We start from the raw sequence: 26,467 nt of genomic DNA on the forward strand, positions 1-26,467 counted from the left end.
ATGTGTCAGATGTACGTGGGGAAGGCACTCGCACCTCTCAGACAAAAGTATTCCTCCATCAAGATCATTTATTATATGGATGATGGATTATTGGCCGCTAAATTAGAGCAGACAGTTCATGAGGACTATAAAGAACTAGTAAAGCTGTTAGCTCAATATAGACTGCATATTGCACCTGAAAAAGTTCAAACGGGGGATTCTATTAAGTATTTGGGAGCGACAATTGGGTATGACAAATTAAAACCACAAAAAATCACCATAAGAACTCAGGATCTTCGCACTCTAAATGATTTTCAAAAACTGCTGGGAGATATTAATTGAATAAGAGGATATTTACATATTCCGAATATTGTGCTCCAGCCTTTGTATACTACTCTTAAGGGTGATCCAGATCTTGCTTCCCCTCGTAGCCTCACCAAAGAAGCTAGAACGGCCCTTATAAAAGTAGAAGAAGCCATACAGCATGCTACTCTATGCAGGCTCCACAGTGATAAACCTTTCCAGTTATGTGTACTTGCCACTATGCAGAAGCCTACTGGAGTACTGTGGCAAAATGGGCCTTTACTATGGATCCACCCACATGTATCCCCGGGAAAATACTTAAAATATTATCCTGATGCTGTTGCAGCGTTGGTACTTAAAGGGATTCAACAAAGCATTCAATTTTTCGGACAATCACCTTTTTCTCTTATTATACTCTACACTAAAGCTCAAATTAATGTTTTGTGTACTAATCTAGACAACTGGGCTATTCTATGTTGCTCGTTTCAAGGAAATATTGATAATCATTACCCTTCTCATCCATTACTCCATTTTGTTCAGGAACATCTCATCATTTTCCCTAAAGTAACTTCATCCAGTCCAATTCCGGGGGCTGTTAACATCTTTACTGATGGTTCCAAGTCTGGAATGGGAGCTTATGTAATTAATGATTCTCCCCCTGTCCAGCATCAATTTGCTCCTGGAAATCCACAATGGGTAGAACTACAAATTGTTATTGAGGTTTTTAAGCAGTGTTCTTTTCCTTTTAATCTCATTTCGGACTCCATCTATGTGGTACAAGCACTAAAAGTCCTGGAGGCCGTGGGAGCTATTAGTGATGCCCATAATGTATCTGCTTACTTTGATCAGCTTCAACAGCTTATCTGCAGCCGCACTGCTCCTTTTTATCCAATGCACATCCGGGCTCACACCTCTCTTCCTGGTCCATTATCACAGGGAAATTCCTGTGCAGACTCAGCCACTAGAGGTCAGTTGATCTGCTTGGCCTCCTCCTTAGAGGGGGCTAAATTGTTTCACCAGAATTTCCATGTTAATGCATTAACGCTGTGCAGGCGTTTTTCCATTTCAAGAGCGGATGCTCGTCAAATAGTATTACAATGTCCCCATTGTGTCACGTTTCTTCATCCCCCTACTTATGGAGTGAACCCACGGGGGTTAAAGCCATTGGTTGTCTGGCAAATGGATGTGACACACATACCTGACTTTGGTAACCTCAAGTATGTACATGTTTCTGTTGATACGTGCTCTGGAATTATTTATGCTTCTGCTTTATCGGGAGAAAAGGCACGTAATGCTGTTACTCATTGCCTAGAGGCATGGGCAGCATGGGGTGCACCTGCATTCCTTAAGACTGATAATGGACCTACTTATACTGGCAGGAAATTTACATCTTTTTGTTCTACTATGGGAGTACACCTTACTCATGGTCTACCTTATAATCCTCAAGGACAAGGCATTGTTGAGCGTGCTCATCGCACCTTAAAGGAAACTTTGCAAAAACAAAAAGGGGGAATAGGAGCTGAGCACACTCCTAAAGAACGCCTGTCCTTAGCTCTCTTTACCATTAATTTTTTGAATTTGGATATTCATGGTCGCTCTGCGGCTAATAGACATGTGTCCCCTCAGCCCTCTGTGATTGGCTATGTTAAGTGGAAGGATGTTCTTATGGGCCAATGGAATGGCCCCGACCCCGTGCTGACATGGGCACAAGGATCTGTATGTGTTTTTCCCCAGGATCGCACGGAACCGTTGTGGGTCCCTGAACGCCTGACAAGAAGAGTCTTGACATCAACCAACCAGCAACAAGAGATACCACAGCAATCCTGTGATGAGGATCTTCATTCTGCTAAGTGCTCTGGTTCTGGTGCTCGTGCCAATGGCACAGACGACACCAATGCAGTGGTGGGCAGTGGCACGGGCATGGCCAATGCCAATGCCAGTTCATGATTTAATGATTCCAGGAATGCTTCCCGCATCATCGGTGACTATTTGGCTGGTAATTGGTCCATGGCAGCGGAAGAAATGATCCAGTCTCAACTGACTCAGATAGCTGTCTTGAATAGTACGTGTTGATCCCGTGACTTTGGGTCAATTCACCAATTGGATATCTTCTGCCTTTTCCTTTTTTAAAGAGTGGGTGGGAGTAGGCATTTTTGGTGCAATGTGTTGCTTCGGTATGTTCCTCTGTTTGTGGTTTCTCTGTCGCCTTAAGGCCCGCAGTGCTCAAGATAAGGCTATGATCCTGCAAGCTCTTGCAGCTTTAGAAAATGGCAACTCACCTCAAGTCTGGCTTGCGCATCTTAAACAGTAAATCTTTGACATGATTATTGCACCCCAAGTTATTATAACATTGCACTGGGATTGACATGTCTTTCCTCGTTATTCTTTTAGTGTTGGAAAGCCCTTGCACTCTGCCGGTCTTGCTACCATTGCATGCAGATGGCTTTCCACACTAGTGCCTTTGACATGGCCGTTGCACCCCAAGTTATTCTAACATTGCACTGGGTTCGACATGTCCTTCTTTTGTCTTTCTTCTAGTGCTGGAAAGCCCTTGCACTCTGCAAGTCTTGTTGCCATTGCACGCAGAAGGGTTTCCACACTGGTCTTTAGCTATGGCTTTAAAGCCCGTGCCTTTCTCTCAGGGTGTCACCAACTTAATTGTGGTTGTCCTACAGAGGTAGTCCCAGCTACCCTCTTTTGTTCACCATCGTCACAATACAGGATGCGAGGCAAGGCACTGAACTTGAGTGATCCCACAGTGGACTGGGACCACAAGGAGAGCATGTCCTATTGGATGCGGGTTTGACGCGTCCACGCCCCGCCCCACGAAAAAAGGCGTCAGCTGATATGGAGTCAGATCTGGGGAAGGCGCCTCCTTAGGACTGAGCCATACTATGCAGCCATTCTGCACAGTGGGATAGGACCTCTACTCTCACCTGTATTGTTTTAAGAAAACAGAAAGGGGGAACTGTGGTGAGCCGTTTCTTCCGCTTATGCAGACTATGGTCGCCATTACAAGATGGCGCTGGCTCCGCTGTGGTATGTGACAAACAACTCCTTATTTGGGAGAGTTGGCGCATGGCTTTTCAGCACCCTATGAGAAAGTTCCACGTGGCAGCTTCGCATTGGGGCTTGAGATGCTATATTAAGGCTTGGAGGGGCATCCGAGGGATCAGTAGAAGAAATATCAAGGGGCTGAATAAACTGCTGAAAGAAGATTCCCGAGTTGCGTCTTCCTTGCGGGCAACGGGTTGTGACAGCTATTGCCAGATGTAGCTCCTTGATCTCAGATCACAACCATGAACCAAAGTAAACTTCTTTCCTTTTTAACTTATTTAGTCTGTGGAATTGTATTGTTAGAAACAGAAAATAGACAGAGATAGGCAAATTATGAATTAGTCACAGAACTGGAAAATAATTTTGTGTGTGAAGCAGTGCATTAGAGAAAACAAGCATGAACAAGTTTCTGCCCTTGGTCCAGATAGAAGAGGGTGATTTGACACCTAATTGCAAAGGAGAGTTTACCTGGAGTGTAGTACACATTTTCAGCTTTGCCTGCATTATTTGAGAACTATGAGGGAGGGCCACAGAAAGAATTGTGTAGTTGATGAACCCTACAACCTAATTCCATCTGAAGATTGGGAGCCATCTCATCACAAAGTCATGAAAAGTTCATTTATGTTTTAATATTTCTATTTGGCCTGACAATATCCTGATGTTTAAACTTTTTTTGAAATTCCTGCCCATGCTCTGAACTCATGCCTGGCTCTCCTTGACCAGATAACAAACCTCCCTAAAACCTTGGTGGCGTCACATAAATTCTGATGTTGGAATCTCACTTTACTCCCTACCTTGAAATGTTAAGCCATATAGATCATTAATCTGCTAACTGCCTTTGTATTATGCTTGCCAGAATCCTGTTAGCTGTATGTTCCCAAGACATCCCCTTTGTAACTTTTTCGACTATAAATAACCTTTCTTCCTTGGAGAGCTATTGCTGTTCTCTAGCCAGGCTTTTGGGTGAGAACCTGCTGGTCAGCTCTCTTGTACATACAATTTAAATCTGCTTTAATTTGGTTTAAAATTGGAGTTGGTGGTCTTTTCTTTGTGTCACAGGTTCAACATAGTGACCATGGAAAATCTTGACAATATCAAGAGTGGTAACAACTGAGGGAAATAGGATTCCTTCACTGCTGTCAGGTTGTGAATTAGTGTGGCTACTCTAGAAAGCATAAAACTGAAAGTGTGCTTTACTTTACAAGCAGTTCCATTGTTGGATATTACTTAAACTATCAGTATTATTTGCTAATTGCTACATCATTTGTTGCAAAAAACCTCCTAAATTCCTAGTTCATACCATATATGACATAAAACCATCTATATAAATTTTAAAACTCAGAAACAAATTAAAATTCTTAACACAACTTATTATTACCTGTTATTATCTTTTTTATTGTATCCTTTCCTTTCTTATATGTAAGCTCTATGGGGTCAAACACATTGTTGCGTTCACTTCTGTGTCTACTTCTGTTTCCATACTTCTCATGGGAAAGTCGGATTGTATATCTACTTGGGACATCAGTATGGTGGTTGCTTGAAAAGTTAAGCAACTATCATATGATATAGTAACTCCACACCAAGGTATTTATCCAAAAACACCATATCGCTGTACAAAGACTTGTTCACAAGTTTGTATTAGAAAAATCCTGGGCATATAGTAAGTGATCAATAAATACTTAAATGAATGAATGGAGGGATAGATAGATGAATGGTTGAGAAGGGAAAAAAAGTAATCTGAGAGGATGCTGGGTAACACCATCCAGCACTTGGCAGGGCAGCATGAACTAGAATTAGGCTAGCAGATCTTGTGTCTCCTTGCTAGAGGGTGTGGACCAGGACTGGTTCATAGAAGTGGAGGGATGGGGTGAGAGTCTGTAGCTAACCTAGTAGTGGCATTCAGGTGATCAGAGTGGGGTCTGAACATTATTCTGGAACTCACATTATGCTCAGTTAGGATTCCTGAGGTGTGACAGGACTATTCAAAAGTCAAACTTTAGTCTCCCGTGCTGCATATAAAAGAAGGTAAGCAAGGAAGTACCTTCTTGTGTCTATGGCATTGAAGTGTCCCTTTACCTGCAAAGTCTAACATTGCACCAGATGGCTACATTATGGGCCAGGTTTGTAGGACTGTGCAAGGCAGGAGGAACTGGAGCTGAGGTATTAAATTGATAACTGGCACAGTTGATCCATTTTTCAACTCAACTTTTGTACTTATCTTTCTATACACATTTGAACTTTTGAACAACTACAAAACCATTCTGTGTTTCCATTTAATAAGACATCTATCCCTTACCCAAAGAAGTTCTTACACTCTTCCTCAAATGAAGAGACACATGCTCCCAGGAACCATTGCATCCACAGCTAACAATATTCATTTCCCCTCAAATTTGATTACAGAACTGTGATCTTATTCTGTCATCAATTTGTAAGTAAAATAATAGTGATAAGAAGAAAACATGATTCATAAATACAAACACATGCAAATACTAAGCAGAGAAAAAAGTGTGCAAAGTTACTATAATTCTCCTTTTTAAATTGGTCATGAATAAGTTTGTCAGATAAAATGTAGGGCACTTCATCAAATTTTAAGTATAAATACATCCCTGATAATCACAGAGGATGTACACTAAAAATGCTATTTATTGTTTATCTGAAATTCAAGTTTTACTTAGTATTTTTTATTTACTGAATCCGGTAATCCTAGTGTCTCATTTGTTTTCTCTTGCTAATGACACATTACCACAGATTGGGTAAATTATAAAGAAAAGTGGCTTACTTTAGCTCATGGTTCAGGTCCAAGGTCAATGGGATGCATCTTGTGATGTCTTTTTTGCTGGCAGAGTTCTGAAGTTGCACAGGGTATCACATGATAGGAGACAGAGTGTGCCTGTTACCTAGCCAAATAGGATTTTATAGCAACCACAAAATCAAAAAAACTCATTAGCCCATTAATCCATTAATCACATAAATGGATTAATCATCTTGTGAGGAAAGAGCCCTAATCACCTCTTAAAGCTCCCATCTCTTAAGATTTCACAAATGGGGATTAATTTTCAACATGAGTTTCAGAGGAAACAAACCATGTTCAAACAATAGAACCTGATTCTTAGTGGACAATTGTGGCTTTTTTCCTCTGCCACCTATTTGGTTATCTCCCTGCTCTTCTAGTAGAACCTTAGATGGTCATAGATCTTTAGGTAATGGGGAGATCTAAACTTTCATTCTTAAAAGGTCTGAGAATGAAGAAATATTAAGATGCTTAGTATTCTGGGTTCTGGATTAAATCCTCCCGGTGCCATAGTATAGCAGCAACCCAATTTTCTCAAATGTGTATGTATGTACATATATGAATATTTATGCATAAATATGTAAATATATAGATAGATAGATAGATAGATAGATAGATAGATAGATAGATAGATAATCAAGGAGATATGGAAGGGTTATAGCTGAGTTGTAGAATACTTCAGCCCAGAACCACAAAAAAAGCTCATAAAATATCAATTCTTGAATTAGACATCATTACTCTATGTACATATGTAACTATGTACATATGTACATATGTAACTATATGACTGGTGGGATTTGTGTACAACCAGAATAATGAGAAATTATACTTCTTTATATATGAGGTATCAAAGTGCATTCTACTGTTATATATAGCCAATTAAAACAAATGAAAAAGAATAAACAAAGAAAAATATCTCAATTCTTCTAAAGGCATAATATTGGTAATTAAAAATCTTCCCATAGGGAGACAGGCACAGTAGTTCTCTAATTTCACTACTTGCGAGGCTGAGAAAGGAAGATTATTTGAATCCAGGAATTTGAGGCCAGCCTGGGCAACATAAGGGCATCCAGTCTCAAACACACATACAAATAAAAACTAGACATCCAGTCTCATTTTTCCCACAGAGAAAACTGGCTCTGAGAGTAAGAAATTCCAGGATTATGAAAATTCCTCCAGAGATTAGAACAGTTATTCTAGGGAATACATAGTGCCTCATTTCATGAGGTGAAAGGGTAAAGTTTCTAAGCTGCAAAGCCTGAATTAAAATGTAAAAGACCGGGGCATAGTAAAGTTCCTCTGCTACACCCAGAACCTGAAATTCCTGAGATAGTTACGACAATGCCCTACTGGCGATTTAGCCTAGGGCTTCACAGAGATGACTACATTTCTAAGATAAAAAGTTATCAATTGGGCTCCATGGTAACAGCTGGCAAAGAAAAAGAAAAAAATTCTCCCCCTCCCAGGTGTCCTTAAAAAGTTAACTTGCCCAGAACAGAGAAAAAAAAATATAACAGAAACAAAAACTGCTTTTTGTGAACTTCTGCAGACTGTGAACTTCTGAGCCCCTTCCCTTATATGTTGAGTACAAAATTCTGGAACTTCCTAAACTTGGGGTTCAGGGGATTAATTGATTACAACAGAAACGATGCCCTCTGAATACGGTTGCAACCAAATAGAACTTTTCCCTGTCTTCAGTGCTATCTTAGGTACCTTGCCTTGTCCGTCTCTACAACAGTATAATTCTATATACTTAAACATTATTTATATTTTCATAAAATTGTCAACAGATGTAATTAATTATGTAATGGTGCAGATGTTTTCCAGAGTGATCTATCATGATGCAGGTTCATTTAAAGATCAAATAAGGAAACATACAACCTGGTTCCACATGGAACCTGTAGCCCTCACTCTAGCCATCTTATTAGGAATGAGAATTGCTGCAGGGGTGGGCACAAGGACTACTGCCCTGGTCCGTGGGACACAACAAATGACCCAATTAGAAACAGCAATGGACCAAAACTTAAAAATATTAGAAACCTCCATCACAGCTTTACAGGAATCTTTAACCTCTCTCTCTGAAGTTGTTTTACAGAACAGGCGAGGGTTGAACCTCCTCTTCATGAGAGAAGAGGGCCTTTATGCTGCATTAAGGAAAAAATGTTGTTTTTATGCCGACCATACTGGAGTTGAAAAAAATCTATGAGTAAACTGAAAAGATGCCTTAAAGAGCGTCAATGAGAGAGAGAAACCCAAAAAGGGTGATATAAATCTTGGTTCACGCAGTCCCCTTGGTTAACTATGCTTTTATCAGCCCTGGCCGTTTTTTTAATAATTCTTATATTGTTGCTAACTCCAGGACTCTGTTTGCTTAATCGTGTAGTTTCCTTTCTCCAATCCCAAATTGGACAAGTCAAACTTATGGTAATCAGACAACAATATACCCCACTAGGAGATACAAAATGTGACACCCCCCAATGATCACTTTTATGATTAAAATAGCCAGAAGAAGAAGTGAAAAATGAAAGGTTAATAAAATAAGTACTTGTCACTGTGTTTCTCTATATGCTTAACAAAACACTGTTGAAATCTTAAGAACTGTTTGCTAATCTTGTTCCCAGAATTTGCTGTCCCCAACTATGGACTGTCTGCTAATCTTGTTCCCAGAAAGAGCTGTCCCCAACTGCCAAACTACAAAATGTAACTTCTCTCTCTGCCCTCTCCAAGGAAAGTATATAAGCTCTGCTCAAGGTTTTCTCAGGGCTCTATCTCTCTTTGCTATAGAGAGCTTGGGCCCCAGTATGCTGGTCTCCAAATAAACCCACCCTTCTGCTTTTGCATAAGACAGTCTCTTGTGGTCTCTTACTCCGACGTTTTGCTGGACCCTTACAGTGTACATCGTGTGTGTGTGTGTGTGTGTGTGTGTGTGTATGTTTGTGTGTGTAGGGGTAGTAGGTGCCCCAGTTACTTTTCCCCAGACCCCAGAGCAGGTTCAGACTCTGGGCTCTAGTGGGGCCTTGGGAGCTAGAATTAGCTGTAATTTGAGTGTTCGGGTCATATGGAAGGGGGTGAGAACATTGACTTGGGAATGGAGATGCGAGGCCCCATCTCCTGGCTCTTGTGTGCCCTTGCAGGTCACACCTCTCCCATGTAGAAAGACATAATTATTTCCCCAGACTTGTGCATCCTGGGATTCTCCATGCAGACTTCTGGAGGTGATTACTAATGTGGAGTCCTTTTAGAGAAGGGATAGCAGTAACCACTACAGCGCACTGTCTGCTTTGGCTTTGCTGTGTATGTGTGTGGCTGTGAGCAGGTATCTGTGTAGAGTGCTTGTGAATGTGCATGTCAGGGAGGCACTTGTACACAGAGACGTTGGATATGTTAGCCAGGTATGCAGCTGGCCACCTCCATGTGATAACCATGGAGGACTGTTAGGTGTGGTCAGTGACATCTCTGTTCCTGGTTGCTGAGCATGGTGGCCATAGGCCTGGGTACTTACCACTCAGCTGTTCTGCTCCTGCAGTGAAGTTGCAAATGAGTGTGAGTTAAGAAGAAAGGAGCTAGAGAAAGATTTCTTATTGACAAAACACCATCATTGCTGCCCCTGCTCAATCTCCCTGTAGAGAAGCTTCTAGGGTTGCCTTGGTGGAGAGGGGGCATAAGACCCTTAATTCTGAGTCTGAATTCCAGGGAATCCAGTGGATTGAGGGCTTCAGTTTTTGGAGTCTTTCCTGTTTAGAGACTGGATTTATGTTAGTTCTAAGAGGCTTCTTTGCAATGTAAATTTATGGTGGAAGATTTCTCTGATCTAGGAGGTCCTGCCTGTCATAGGCCTGTCCCTGTCACCTGTCTTTTTCAGGAGTCTCTGGTCAGGAAATTCTTTCTGGTGCCTCTCCTTCTGTTATAAAATGGGAAGGTGTCCACCTTTGAGCCTGTGTCCTGAGATCTGTTTGTCTAAGATTTCCTTCTTGTGCTGATGGAGGAGGTGGTACCCAGAAGCTATGCCCACCTTTCCATCCCTCCATCTCTCTTACCAGAGATTGAACCCTGGGGTCTTAACCACAGAGCCACATCTCCAGCCCTTTTTATTTTATTATTGTCTTTTAAATTTTGGAGACAGGGTCTTGCTAAGTTGCTTAGGGCCTAGCTAAGTAGCTGAGGCTGGCTTTGACCTTGTTATCCTCCTGACTTAGCCTCCTGAGTTGCTGGGATTACAGGCATGTGCCATTGCACCTGGCTGTATGTCCACCTTCTCAAAGAAAATTCTTTCTTCATCCTTATCTCCTTCTATTTTCTCCATCATCTCTTTGAGTTCCAGTCTGAGAGATCCCCTCTCTATATTGAAGGCATTCCCTTAACCAAGACCCTGAGCACTTTCCTTCCTCCCTTCTATATCTGATAGTCTTGGGAGCCCAACCTGACTGCCCTATTCCCTTGGGGCCCAAGGACAAGAGACCCAAAGAAAAGAACAGACATCTATTTACCCATTCAGGGTAGAATGTTCACTGGAGAGAAAGATAGAGTCACAGTGAGGCCTTAGCAAAAAGCAGGAAGGTGTCAGTTGAATCATCCTATCCTGCACCAACAGGTACCCAAGAAGGACATATTGGAGAGGGTGAGGGGCCAGATAAGATAGAGAAAGTTTTTTAAAGACCTCGAGATAAATTTAGACAGTAGTTCTGACAAGATAGAAAAGAGAAAAAAAAATCTACCTAGATTTCACCCTGAACCCTAAAGAGGAGGGAAAGAGGAAGATTCAGCAAGGAGGGTTAGCTAGGTGCTTCTGCTGCACACAAAACACAGGGGTGCAGACCTCGACTCCAGCCCTTCCTGACTCCAAGCCCAGACCCACCTACAGCTGTACTGTGAATCCAGGGGCTAGTAACTTATTCAGAGAACAGGTACAATACATGGAAGAGTGGCAAGAGGTGGCCCCTCCTTCCATGGAATCACACAGTATTGGGTACATAGAATCCATCCACCTAAAAGGGAGTTGAATGGGGAGGAGGCATAAGTGTGCCTCATAACTGTTTTCATTGATGTTGTCTGGTCCAGAAAGGGGCTGTGTCCCCAGCTCATCTTATCTTGGGGAATGTACTGGGCAAAAAGAGAGAGGCTTGTATATATCACAATGAAAGTGGAGCTGGGTACCTGTGTGGAACTGAGGCATCTAGGAGGGACCTGGGTGCCCATTTTAAACCCCCCAAAAATGTACAATAAAGAATGTGTGTATATGTTCTTGTGTCTGTAACAAATGTGGGTGCATGCATGGGATTTCATGTGTGCATTTATTTGTCTCATAGCTCAGGTACCCAGAGTGTGGGACTGCCAGGAAAATAACCTGTTTAATAGGAGTAACACAGAGCTCCTAATGAGAGGAGTCAGTTCAAAGACTGATGCAAGATGTAAGGCTGGAATCCAACACTTGACTGTAATCTGGAGCACTCATTGACTAGCCATGAACTGCTGAACATGAAGAACTAAGGACAGGGATCTATTGAGCTATTCATGGGGGATAGTAGAGAGTAGAGCTTACCCATGTCTCTGAGGGGCGTTGAAAAAAGAAAAATAGCCAAACAGGGCACACAGGGAGGAGTGTGGAGTAAGTACAAATGACCTAGGGGTCAAGAAGTCCTTTCAGTGAGTGCTACATAGAGAAACTATGGATCCCAAGGCAGTGACCCTGGGGAGGTAGGTGCAGGATGGACATGGAAGGAAGAGCAAGTGGCTCTAGGCTACAAGAACTGGGATTACAGCTGGGAAACAGGAAACAAAGAAGGGATGGGCTCAGTGATGAGGGCTTAGACCTGAGATGAAAGGACATTCGAGGATAGAGTAATCTTCAGACTGCCCTAGCGAAGGGAGCTCACACATTCTCCTAGAGGCCTTGGGGATCCAAGGAGAGATTGATCCCAGGAGTGGGGAGGTGAACTAGTCTGCACAAGAGGAGCAAGCACAGAGTGGATAGGTGAAAATATGCAGGTTGGGTTCCTGCCGATGGCAATTCCTTTGCTGTAGAAAATCCTATGGATCTGCCAGGGTAATATCAGGAGCCTTTCCTGGCCATTTTATCTCCAGGTCTAATTGTGTACACCTGAGGGGATGGTCAAAGTTAAGATGGGAATTGTGTACTCTAAAATAAGCAGGACCATGTTTTCTGGTTTAAAAGGAGGATGTTTATTGAGGATTTTCTGAATTGAGGTAGAGGGCTGGGATGGTAGAGTTGGAAGGAGAGAAGCTTCCCTGGGGTTTTCAGCTCCAGGGTTGACTGAGGGTCTGGAACCTAGGAACACTGTGAAGGGGACACACTCTTCTCCACGGTGCTCCCCTCATGAGTGAACTGGCAGGTGTATGAATTATGAGATTTTCACTTATCTGCTGTCACAGTCAGGTAGCTACTGGCCATGTACTTATTGTTGGTCTGTTTGGAGGGCTGAGTGTTCTGCACATCCTGGGTGACCTTGGTGCCATTTCTCTTCCAGTCCACAGTTATGACATCTGGGTAGAAGTCATTGATCAGACACAACAGTGTGGCCTTGTTGCTCTGGAGCTCCTCACAGGATGGTTGGAACACGGTGAGCTAGGGCCCAGCCTTGGGCTGACCTGCAAGATGAACCAGGCAAAAGGGATCAGTGTTCTTGTGTCGACCTGGGGAGCCCCTACAATCAGTGTGTGAGGAGGGTCTTCTTGTTCCAGAACTCTGTTTTGGAGTATGTGTCTTGTAGAGAGGTTGGGTTGAGGAATGCCTTAAACTATTCCCCATGTTTACAGCTTTAAACAACCCAAAACACCTGTGTATAACCTTACTTGGCACCTCTTAGACAATAGCGTTTTACATAGATATGTCACCCTTGCCTTTCTGTCATGACTGCTCCTTTACTTTCTGGCCCATCTGTAATCTCTTTCTGGCCTCTGAGCTCTCTGTGATTCCAGTGTATTCCATTATGGGTAAGTTTTGACCTGATTCCTTGGCTCTAAGGGCCAGTGTTTTTACTAAGGAACCATTTTCACACTTATGAGTCTCCTCTCAAGTCTCTGCCGTGGGTAAGGGTCTTAGTTCCAAAAAGTCTATCTCTCTGGCATGGCCTCAAGGTTAGGGTCATTGTTTATAGGCCAGATACAGGTTTTCTGCACTGGGAACTATTTTCTATGAGTTCAGGATCTCATACTTCTGAGAAAGGACAACGAGTCTCTCCCTCATGACTAGACAGGTCCCTTGGTGCAGGCCAGTCCTCTCTGTTGTCACCAGGACTGGTATGCAGGAAATGTTAATGAACAAGGCAGTGAGAGCATATGCTTGGGGAGATCAAGTGAAATCCATATTTCATTCTCAGGAGAGGGCTCTGCAGAACACCCCTTCTCTTAGACCATTGTAGGACAGAGCTGGGGATGTAGCTCAGTGGCAGATGTGCTTATCATGGGCCAATTACTGGGCGCACTCCCCAGCACCTCCCTTTTTTGTCACAAAATACAAGACATGATCATGCATCTACAGCTCTGGGGAGTAAGCAACCCCCAAATTCAGCCCTGGTTGAGAATCCTAGGCTAAGGGTCTGATGACTGGATCCCTGATTCCCACCTTCAGTGGTTCAGCCAAACCATAAGGGTGTAGAGTACAGCCAAAAGGAAACAGGGAGAAGAAGGAGTGGAAAGGCTGAACCCTGTGCAAATGGGAGATACTAATAATGGACTAGGGGGAGTGAGTGAGGCACTATCCATAGTGCAAAAAGACTGAGGAACCAAGATAAATAATACTTCAATAGATGCTGAAAATTAATTCAAACATACCCACAATGGACAAAAATCAGCACTTTAGGCCAGTGTCTCAGGCTGATCCTTTCTTACCACTTTTGCTACATCTGCTGCCCTCCTCCTCTACCACCCATTCCCAGCTTCAACTGAGACTCTCATGTTCCCCCAAGACTTCTTACCTGCTCCAAGGAATCTGCAGGTTGAACAGATTGCTTCGTATTCAGGCTACTGGGCCCAAGGCCTGCTCCCAGTTGCTGCCGTTGGGGCCTCTATCATGGGCATCTACTGCCAGGTCCAGCAGCAGCAGGAGGGTCCAGTACCTGTTGGCCTACCCTGGGCCTTTTCTGCTCTCAGGGTCAGAGGCTCTTGTGGTATGGGGTCTGTAGAGGGGATAGTCGTGGTCCTCCTGAGGGCAGTGGCTGATACAGTATATACAGTTCCAAGAGGCCCTTGGCCCTTTTCTCACCCTTGACTGGTTCTGGTCCCTGTCCTCAGTTGGTCTGATCCAGGGCCCATAGCTGTTACCCCTGGGGGTCTCCTGCAGAGAGACAAATGCCAACTGCCCTGCTATAATAAAAATCCAGGGCCCAACTGCTCCTCAGGGCAGCCACCTATCTGGCCCCATCCCTGGAGCCCTGTGTGGGGCCTTCCTGAATTACATTTTGCATTGTTCCTTAGTTCCTCCAAGGGTGTCATGGGTTTGTGGACTGTCATCCAGGGGCATAGAGAGGATGTGGAAATTGGCTGAGGGCTCATTGAAATAGAAGCCCCAGAAGACTTGATGTCAGAAGGAGGGGCCAAGGTTGTGGCTTTTCTGATCAGGCCCTAGGCTAGACTCCTACACTTTGCACTCTGGCCAGTTTAGACCAACCCTACATTGGCTAGGTTGGCCAAGCCTGGCCTGCTTCTGTCTGGCTCTCTCTTGAATCAGGAAAGGATCCTCTCTGCAGGGCATGATTCTGTACACCTCAGACAAGCAGGTGGTGAAATCAAGATGTTGAGTCCCTTCAGGCATAGATCACTTGTGGGCTTCAGTTTTCTTGCCTGTAAAATGGGGAGAATGTTATTCTGCATCAGGGAGGTTATGAGGGTTAGTGAGACCAGCAGGTGTCTGATGAACGCTGGTTTCCTTGTTTGCTGTCTCACTTTGGGTTTCAGAACAACTCTTGGGGTAACCTTGGGGCAAGTGTCACTGTTTCACAGATGAGAAAACTAAGACCCAGAGAAGATGAATGTAGAGTCCAAGTTTGTTCAGTATGTGGGGTGCAGGATGAGCTAGAAACTAAGAATGAACTTGTTCTTTGCATTTCTAGTCCTTGGTCCACCTGGAAGACTTGTGCCTGGTTCCCTGTAGAGCCAAAGTTTGAGTTCTGTTAGGCAGTGATGGAGGAGGAGGAGGGGGATGGGCACAGGCTTAGAGTTGGGGTGAATTGAGGGAAAGGTATATTATTCATAATTTAATGGTTAATAGTGATGCTTTATCACTGGCTGAGTGCTTTACACACTTTAACCCTCCCCTATTTGAAGATGAAGAAGTTGATTTTCAGGCAGTTTCCCTACATTTGAGATGCTATAAGGCCAAGACCAAGGATGTCTGTAGAGTGAGCAACCTTGGAAGGTAGAGAGTGTTTCCCTTTGGAGCAGAGAACAGCTAGTCTTGATGTACTAAAGAAAAGGTTTTATTTTGAAGCCTGGTGTTTGAATGGCACCAGGACATTCTTTGTTGATGATGCCACTGTTCTCCAGATGGTGTCAGGCTGCTCAGTGCATGGAAAACTCAAATTTCAGAGTCAGGCCTATGATAGCTGCTCAGTTAAACATGGGCCCAACGTGAACATGATTGAATAGAGTTTTCTTCTGCCTTACTTGCACACTTGTGCCATATTGGCTCCTTCACCTCTCTGCATTCTGATGCTCTGAAGACTAGTATACAGATATCTGAGTTCCTTAGGACTTTGGACTATAGATCCTGATGAGAAAGCTCCCTGCTGTGCTTCTCTTAGGACTGCAGTATGGATCTGTTCTTTTGTTTTCCTGATGCTTTTTCTGCCAGGAAATTCATTTAAAAACATTTAATGTTAATTTATATATAATATCTGTACACATTTATGGGTTACATTGTGATCTTTATGTATGTGTATTCATATTTATACATATATTTAAAATGACTGGATCAGGATCATTGGCAAATGCATTGTCTCAAACAATAATAATTTCTTGTGTGAGGAACTTTTAAAATTCTCTCTATTAGCTACTTTGAAGTATTCAATAAATTGTTGTCAACCATAATTACCTTGCTATACCATGAGATCTTAAATGCATCCCTTGAAGTTCACAACTACAGCCCTGTGGGAATTTGTCTTGTTTTGTTTTAGCAATTATTAAAGAGGCCTCCTAGGACCAACCAAGGTAAATTTTCTGAAAGACTTCTTTGAGGAGTTGCTTGGTCCGTGCTTTGAGTTATAAACTAAACAAAATACCTGCTATTTTCGGTCAAAATCAGTCTAGCCATATCCATGGGGTGTGGTAGTGGAAATGGTATTTCCAGTCATTGGTATAGATCATGGTTTTCAGAAAAAAATGTTAATGGGGCTCTGCATTTCTTTATTTCTCTTGAGCCATAGTGTTGAACACATTCATTCTGGACTGTATTACCAAGGATGTTTGAGAGTGAGCAACCTTGGAAGGTAGAGAGTGTGTTTCCCTTTGGAGCAGAGAACAGCTATTCTTGATGTACTGAATAAACTGTTTTGGGTGCTTAACTCATGTGCACAAATGCCTCCTGACATTCTGTGTATGGCTTGGTGGAAATAGTGCAAAAAAAAAATGCTGCTGTTTGGGCACCTGCTATTGCTGTGAGTGGCAATATGTTATTTGTTTCTGATCTAGGAGTCTTTTGTGTTCTGCAGCATCTGTGAAACTGTGGCTGGCTAGCATTTTAGTTTGATAATATGGTAAAGTCTCAGAACCTTCACAATTATAAAGATGATCATGAAGAGAAGGAAGAAAGAGATAAAGTGAAGGATGGTAATCATGACTGAATGATTTTGCTTAACTCATCAGATCAGATTTCAGGGATCTCCAGGCTGGATCTTTCTATTGCACAATGTTGTTTTCTCCTTCTTCTGAGGGCCAGGAGTGATGCTAATAAACCCCACATATCACTGACCTTTTAGATAAACAAAGTGGCATAAAAGATGTCATGCAGGGCTCAGAGGACAATCCCTGGGTGTTTCCTGAGCCAGCTCAGCTTTACTCCTCTTAGAGTGTATGTGTCACTCCTGCCTCTGTCCTTGGACTCCTCACATCCTGGTGACAAGTTGCAGGTTTCATCCTAGGAGTCTGGGCTGCACAGACCTTCCATAACACCCACATATGGGCATTACTCTCTCACTACTCAGGACCCAGAAGCTGTGGTTTCCCCCAGGGACTGTTCTAGGCCTCAGAGAGAAAAAAGGGACTATCCCTAAACATAGCATCCCCAGCTATACCATCACTCAGCCAAAACTCTCCTCCCCACCTCTCGCCCCTGCACCTGCAGCAGATTTCTCACCATAGAGCACATCCTAACATGGTGGCCACACTCAAATTTGAAAAACCAGAATTGGCAAAATTTTGGGAAATTCTCAGGGGATTGGGCAGGGAATCTCTCCAGTTGTTGCAGGTGCAGCTCTAGATGCCCATGCTTTTTCCTGCTTCAGACTGCCATACACTGAGAGCTGAATTCTGGCAGTGACAGAAGAGTCTTGTTCTAGCTGGCCCTTTTCTCAGTAGAAGCTGGCTTGTCTCTTTTTCTAGTTCCTCTCCTGTCAGAAAGACTTGCTCTAGCCTCCTGCTGCCTGATTTCTTCTCACAGGCCTCAGAGACTCTGCCTGAGGCTATAGGACATGCATCTTTCCTAGGCCCAGGTGTCTTCAGCTTCCTGCTCCATTTTATTTCCAATGGTTCTTCTCATGTCATGTGATTGTCCAACTGCAGAGTAGATAATTGCAGATTCTGAGGCAGAGGATGACTGAGTATTTGTGTGGGGGCATAACAATGGTTCAGAGTCTCACAATTCTCAGTTAGGGTCTAGCTCTTTAGATCCAAGTCCCCTTGGAGTGGCGTCTGAGAACCTAAGTACCCTGGCACCTGTTTTGATCTTTGGTGATATGGGTAGACCTCTCATGGCTGTCTCTCAGGTACCAGACTTACTGTTCTGCCAAGGATCTTTTAGTTTCTTATATTGATGATTTTTTGGGGTTACAGAGAGGAAGGATTTCTCATGTTAAGACACAGAGCATGTTTGTGTAAAGTCTGTGTCCTGGCACTTTACCAGTACAAGGCAGAGAACAAAGAGAAGCAGGCATTTTATACTTGGGATGGAGTTAGCCTGAAACCCAATGGTGGTGTTTAGGGCAATTTCAATTTTTTAACTTCAAACTCTTTATTCAACTGCTTAAAATGCTCCCTGACAGAGGTCAATAGGGGGCAGCAGAGACCAGCCGGGAACTGAGGACCAGAGAGAGTTGAAGCTCTTCTGCAGGGAGGAGGCCTGGTATCCATTGGATGGCTGCAGGGGCAGCTACAAGAGAGGGGATGCAGGGATTAGACTGTGGTTCTGCATTCTTGTTGTGTTAGCTTTCCATCATTCTAACAAACACCTGAAATAATTACCATTTTACCATATGAATTAAAAGACAAAAGAAGTGCTCATAGTTTGAATCAAGAATGAAAATGAGCACAAAAATGTTAGTATGCACATCATACTTGTGTCAACAGCATCATATGCAAGAATAGATGAGAGGAGGAGGAGAGGGAACATGGTAATAGAACTCAGGTAGCATCATTGCAAACTATGTTGGTATTGATTTAAAGTAGTTGGTGTAAAGCATGTAGAAACCATTATGAAAATGAATTTAAAATGTAGATAAAAGGCTATGAAAGGTAACCAAATTGGTATGATGGGGAAAAAATAAACTAATCACAATGGGAGATGGTAGTGAATAAGTAAGGAACTTAAGAAAAGATAAAACACATGTAGAAATCAGCACATTGGCAGAAATCTGTCATTATCTGGGATGACATTAGATGGAACACATGAGTCTTGGTTTCTCAGTACCTATGAAATTATCATCTTTACAAGGTTTAACAAAATTTCTCTAAACTCTTGCATGTGGGGAGATAGGGTTGAGTATTACAGATTGTCTTTTAACAGAAAGAAAGCCCCTGGTAACAAGAACTTGACCTGCCATGACTTTGAGTGCATTGTGAATGCGACCAATCTGACAGGATATGTTTTGGCACAACTGTCACAGAATGAGGCTGGGCATCCTGACAACAGGCTCTCCAGTGACAGAAGATTTGGGGTCCTCTGGAGGACAGCTGCTAGTCTGTTAATCGTAAACCAGCAAGTGTCAGTGGAAGGGCATTCAGAAGAAGCCAAGAGAGAAGCTGGGGTTACATAGGAAGAGTTCAAGAGTGAGGCCAGCCCTGGGGGTGAAAAGAAGGAGTCCAACTTAAGTCCCTGAGTGGGCATCAGGAGAGTTTAAACTGTATCTGGGGCTGCAGTGACCACATTCTGAGGGTCAGACTAACACAGGGTCACCCCCAGGACACAGGCAAGAGCCAAGGCACAGACGACCTCATCTGGGAAATGCACTGAAAAAGGCTGATTGTATGTGTAAGCATAGAAGACCACGCTAGTTAAATTTCCTTATGGAGAACACGCTGAGGTTCAGATGAGGGAGCACAGTGTGAGAAGATGGGGCTCTTAGGGTCTATTTTCTTCTCCCGGCATTACAGCATGGGCCTCCTGCTAATCTCAGGGAACTATTTACAACTGTCCAGAAGTCAATGCTGGGAAGGCTTCACTATCCTAGGGTCTTCCAAAGATGCCTGCACAGTCTTCTCTGAAATTTCCTCCCACCTCTAGCCAAATTCTTAACTCAGGAAGAATTTTCTATGTCATCTTGCATGAGTGAAGGGGGCACTTGTTCACTTATCCCTGCATGGAGTATGGACAGTCTTCTTGAGGAGACTCTCAAAGTGACACTGACTCTCATCAGCCTCAATTCATAGCCCTAAACATGGTTCAGAGGCAGGATCATCTCTGCTTGAGGAATCCTTGACAAATTATTTTTAAGAGCTAAGCCCTAGAAACTATGACACTGATGAGCTTCACACACAATAAAGGACCTAAAGTTGTTTTGTCCATCAGGGCTGAATTATGGTGCTTTTAGACATTCCACATAAAACATGGATAATTAAAAAAGTGGCTTTTAATGGTACATTGCAGAATGAGATGTGTCAAACACAATGTTTGAGGCTAAAATTGGTAGTAAATCCACAAAAGTATAAGTAAACAATGAATAAGTAAATGGAAAAGTAATGAATAAGTTGAACAAGTAAACAATGTATAACATGTGAAATGCTTAAAAGCATGTCAACAACAAAAGGAACATTAAATGAAATGCCAAAGAGGAAACTAAAGTCCATCTGGGAGCTATTGAGAAACTATGAGGAATGTGAGGGTCCATGGTGCCCTTATGCTGAGTAACTTGTCATCAGTGGTCTCTCAGCAGGGAATACCCTGCCCATGGACAGGAACGTGGAAGGGCAACAGACTGTCTGAACTAGACCAAAATTAAAAAAAAAAAAAAAAAAAAAAAAAAAAAAAAAAAAACAGCTCAGAAGAATTAGAAGAATGGCAAAAGTGTCAACAACTGGAAATTGACTATAACCATTGTTCAGGGAAATCGAGGATGATACTTTTCTCAAAGAAGCTTGAAGAAGGTTGAATTCTGAATCTCTAATTCCTCAGAATCTTCTTTTGACCCCACAGTTGATTCGAGTGTCTTCCTATTAGTATTATGCCCAGAGGCTTTATACTTTGCATGGTGATCAAATACACACTTACCCAAAAAATCTATAGATGAATGAGAGGGATCTCAGAGAGCCCAGGTGTGATGTGCATTTGAGGACAGAAATCAATGAAGAGAGATCTCCCACATGAGCATTCAGGGACTCTTATCATTTGGATATAGATGTCCCACAAAAGCTCATGTGTGAGACAATGCAAGAATCTTGAGAGAAAAAATGAAGAGGTTGTGAGGTGTAAATTAATCTATGGTTAATCCAAAGATATAGGTGGTAACTGTATGCAGGTAGACTATGGCTGAATGAGGTTATCACTGGGGATGGAACATTGTGGTTTATATTTTGTTCTTGGTGAGCTGAGGTCTCTCTGCTTTCTGATGGTCATGCCTAAAGTTGCTTTTTTTTTCCATGTCATATGGCCATGATATTCTACCTCACTTTGGGCCCAGAGCAATGGAGATTGCCCTATATGGACTGACACTTCTGCAAGCATGAGGGGGAAAAACTTCCTTCTCTAAATTGTTGTTGTTTGGTTTTCATCACATCAGCAACAGACATATCTGACTAATCATGGACCAGGAAGGCCATTTTATACTCAGAAAGCTGCTCTATGCTGCTAAATTCTGTGATAAATATCCAGATGCCTCATCTAGTACTACTCATTCTTTTCATTAGATAGAATGAACACAGAGTCAGACGTTCTAGTTACTGTGAATTATGAAAGAATTGAAGTATTAGAACCATGATGAAGGTGAATCTAAGGACATGTGAACAACCTGAGCTCTCTTCTCTATGTAGTTGCTCAACAAATACACATATGCAGGCATAAGTCACAGGATTGCAGGGCTTCACTTTTATCCTCCATGGATAGTATAACAGAAAGCATTCCTCCTACTATCAGAAATAAACATAGAATAAATTTTGAGAAATAAACTGAAGCTATGAAATTTGTAACTAAAAAAGGCACCATATCCCACCTGAAATAACCAGAAACTCATTCCTATATCCATATGATATCCAGGCCACATCCACTAAGATAAAATTATCCAACAAACCGCCCAAACAAAAAATGCTCATCTTTTCCCAATAAGATAATAAAATATACTTTTTGACGTCAAGTATGGTCATTTTACTCCATTTTGATATCCTTTAAGTTAAATATTGAAATATAAAGTTAACTATTTTTTTCTTTTTTGTACCAGGGATTGAACTCAGAATCACTAGAGAATTGAGCTGCGTCCCCAGCACTTTCTTGTATTTTATTTTATTGATATTTTCTTCACTCCCCATTTCTAAGTCCCTTCACCACTAAAAAGTACTTTGGCTAGTGTTGATCTCTAGCTAGTAGTGCCCTGTGGAATGGCCCAAATCATCACTGCAGACAACACAGGTGCACCAATAGCCCTGCTGAAGTGGATTGTGTTGGTTTTCTGACCTTAACTGCAGTCTAATGAAGGAATAGAGAACATGCTTCTTTCCATGCATTGCCTCCTTATTTTGAGTTAGCAGTGGCAACCTAATTCCCCTGATTATTAAACCAATCATGTCCAATAGCCCCAACTTGGTCTAAAGATTCCTTGTCATGAGTAGCGAAAGGGAAGCTTGGACCCAGGTAAGAGCAGTCATTCTTGTGTCATGCGTGGAGCTAAGTCCTCTGCACTAGACCAACATAGGGTTGAATTACTGAAATGGGAAGCAAACATTGTGCTAGTGGGTCACTAGTGTGTGGAGTCACTCCCAGTACCAGGCCCTCATTCCAGCTCCAGGAATCCTGCCTATGCCACAAACATCATTATTTATTGAATATGGGTGAAATCAGTCACCAAAATTCATTTTTGACTCCTGAAAAACCAGTCAACCTTTTTGTCAGACCTGGTGTTTTAGGATGTTGGGGAAATGTAAGAGTAGTAATGGCAGAAATATGGCTTGATTACTGCCCTTTATTGGCTTGACATAACCATTGTGCTCAGAAGCCCCATGTTGAATACCACAATGGTGGTTAAGGTGTTCAATAAGTCCATAGATAACAGTTTTGGCAGAAGCACTGGAGGCAAGAAAAACAAGCTCCCTCAAGGGTAAATGCATGTTTCACTGAAAACTAATGTCAATCTGCTATGATGAAAGGTCTAGTGTCATCAATCTGCTCTGAGGTACCTGGCTGCTTCCCATAGAAAATAACCTCATATTAGAATTCAGGGTTCGATTTGGCTGTTGCCACCTGGCTGTAGGCAGGTCACCTCTGTGAGTGGAAATCTGTTTTCATGATCACATGAATAATCTCTCTTCATGAAAGCATGGGCATTGTATTCATGACTTGAATGGACAAACATATTTGTGTCTAGGAATGGAAACAATCTGAGATACACCAACTGAATTAAGATCCACCTCATCATCAGGATTATTTTCTTCTCAGGTCACTCTTTGTTGAATATGACCTGGCACCAAAATACCTTCCTGCTGTTTTTGACATTGCAAACACAGAGTTTATTTTTTTTTTACTCTAAAAGCTTGATGATCAAAAAAGTCACTTAAAATCAACATTGCATTTCTATGAATACAAACATAACAATGTCAAGAGCTTGTAACAGTGAACAGTGAAAAGACTGCTTTTCTATACCCCCGAATTAGATCATTTATATAACTTCTTTTTTTATATGTGAATACAAAACTAGTGTAACTCTGCATCATGTATAATGACAAGAATGGTCAAATATATATATATATCCCAAACCACTGTACTGTCATGTATATCTAAAAAGAAGAAATAAAATCTTAAGCAATTATTCTATGTAGATTTAGAAATGTTGTGTTTTTATATTACTTAAATTATGGACTTTCATAAGATAGTTGGTCAAACTGTAGTTTTGAAACAAACATCATTTTCCTTCAAAGTTGAATTTATTCTAAAAATCATGAATCATATTTATATTATGTGCTTGTAAATATCAAAGGGTAAATGTTATTTCTGTTAACAACTCAGTGGTTAGAAAATTACCAATCATGCTTTGGTTTTTTTGTTAAGTAAATCTACCTTAACAAATGTAAATGAGAAAACAGAAAACAAATCAGACGTTTCTGAGAAAATTTCACTGTCCAAATTAACATGTAACATATTTCAAAAAAACTGCATGAAAAAAAAGAATGTAAATTATATCATAAATAATGTTCATTCAATCTTAGTGGAAATGATGCTTCTTTGATATAGTGGGTTATATAACATTATTAAAATAATTATGCATACCTTTTTAATTTTAATGTGACTAGGAGACGTTGCATAATCAGGTTTCACTGTATTTCTATTAGACATTGTTGAACTGGAGCCCTCAGGTAGCAGTAGTGTCACACTCACCTTGTACCCAAAGCCTCATCTCCACCCATGGCACATACATGGGACTCCTGGGAGAGTTTCTCGTACTGGAAACTTGGATATTTGGGGCCTTTACCATAAGCCCATGCAGAGTACAGAGAGCAAGCCCTGCTCTTTCTCCTTCCCTGATGCGAATTTTCCACTATGCTGAGCCTCCTTGATCTCCTGACTGGCACATCACACAGTTATGGCCTCATATTCAAGTGATGACTGGTGTTGTTTTGTACCTACCAGGCTTTGCACCATGAGCTGTAATTCAAAAGGTGTGTAATTCTCTACATCAGGTGACATGACTGTTCTAAAACTCTCATGGTCTACATTAGGATTGTTCTGTGGGCTTTCCCTAAACAGCAGATTTTGTCTTCTACCACCAATTCCTCTAATAGCATACATCTAAGGCATAAGACTGCCCATGCAGCTGTGCCACCAGAACCACTGTGGCATGTCACTATGTCTCCTTATACTGTAATATATACACATTACTCAACTTTCATTGTAGTTCATAGACAAGCCTCCATGGGGCTCAGCTCTGGATCAAGAGCAGGAGCCAGTGCAGAGAGGCACACTGAGTCCTCAGCAGACAGTGCCCAGGGGTTGCCCCTGCCCATTCCTCCTGTCTGGTGCTGGTTTCATCGCATTGGGTGAAGTGATCTGTGGAGTCTGGAATATGGTCAGGGGAAGTGGTAATCCCAGATTACCTGATGCAGTTGGTGAAGGACAAGAAGCTCCTGAGCAGCCTGTCCAAATTCTGCAGGATCTTCAGCCACTTCTAGCAGTTGACAGAGGAGGAAATTATCAGAGTCCCTAAAGACATGTACACACATTAAATGGCAGTACAAAAAAGAAAAAGAGTGCAAAATTGCCTGATTATGTGGGAACTATTGTTAAGTTATGAGAGAAACTGAATGTGTCTGTAGAAGAATATTCAGATTTTTGCCACTAAAAAATGGTGTGACCACTTTGGAAAGCAGATTGGAGATTCCTTAGAAAATTTTGAGGGAACCACCATTTGACCCAGCTTTCCCACTCCTAGGTGTATATGCAAAAGACTTAAAATCAGCACATCATAGCAATGCAGTGACATCAGTGATCATAGCAGTTGAACTCACAGTAGGTAATTCATGGAAACAACCTAGATGCCCTTTAACAGTTGAATATAAACAAACTGGTACATAGGAAGAGTGGAATATTACTGAGCCTTAAAGAAGAATGAAATTATAGCATTGGCAGGTAAATGGACAGAGTTGGAGACTATCATGGAACAAAATAAGTTCCAAATATATTCTCTGATAAGTGGATCAGGTCCATAATATTCTGGGGAAGACTCAAGGAAAAAAGAAGAAATTTTGGATTGAGCAGAGGAGAGCAGGTTGAGGGGAGGGTGTGTGGGGGTGAGATGGTGGAATGAGAAAGGCATTACTAACCTTTGTATGGTATGATTTAACAAATGGAGTGACTCTGCATCATGTACAACCAGAGAAATAAAAAGATGTCCTCTATTTGTGTAAAAAAAACTCAAAAAATTTAAATATCTAGATTTTAATTTTCTTAGTAGGAACTTTGGCCCCAGAGGATTTACAGCTAAAGAGCTTGAGACAGAAAATGGATGTAAACCAATAGCCTGAGGCAAAGTCTCAGTAAAAGATAAATCAAAGGACGAGGAAATAGAACAAACTGAATCAGGGGCATATAAATGAAGATTCAGATGTACTAATCAATGTAGAAGATGCTCAGAATAGAGCAAAGTAAAACTAAAGACTGCAGTTATGAGCTTCTGATTCTTAATGACACCTACAGAGATGCCAATGTTAAATCACCAAGTCCATGCGTTTTCTATTCTGGCAACAGCCCAGGCTGCTCATAGGATTATACCTGGGGCTGCACATCTTTTTTCACCAGTGACCCTGAGTACTCTTTTCCTGCTGACCCTACCATAATGCCTTTGATCAGACGAATACAGACCTCTGTCTTGCCAAAAGGAACTCCTCACACTACTGATGTTATTGTCTCTTTATGGCCAGAGGCTGGGTTGATCTACACACCCTACAAATACCTTACACGTTAGCACCAGCCACTTCAGTCCTTGAGTGCCCTATTGAACTGAATGTTGTGTGAGGTGCAGTGTCTACTAAAGTTTGAAGGCACAATATGTGTCTCCGTCTTTTCCAAAGGGTTGTGACCAAAGGTGGAGTTCATAGGCAACTAACCTATGAACTTCTGTCTCTGAACTCTTTTCCCAATAATGACTTGACCATCCTGCCTGATGATCACTTAAGTGATCATTGCCTTTGCTTGCCCGTGGTCAGTGCAGCAAGATGAGGGACTTCTTTGTTCATTTGTCTTACCATCTAGGCAAA

The 26,467-nt window shown here is 42.0% G+C and overlaps 1 pseudogene; it reads left to right on the plus strand.

The window, feature by feature from the left end:
* Positions 1-26,429, plus strand: LOC110597010 (KH domain-containing RNA-binding protein QKI-like; annotated as a pseudogene).
* The last annotated feature ends 38 nt before the right edge of the window (positions 26,430-26,467 follow it).

Source organism: Ictidomys tridecemlineatus, chromosome 2 (assembly GCF_052094955.1).
Source record: "Ictidomys tridecemlineatus isolate mIctTri1 chromosome 2, mIctTri1.hap1, whole genome shotgun sequence".
In the NCBI taxonomy this organism is placed as follows: domain Eukaryota; kingdom Metazoa; phylum Chordata; class Mammalia; order Rodentia; family Sciuridae; genus Ictidomys; species Ictidomys tridecemlineatus.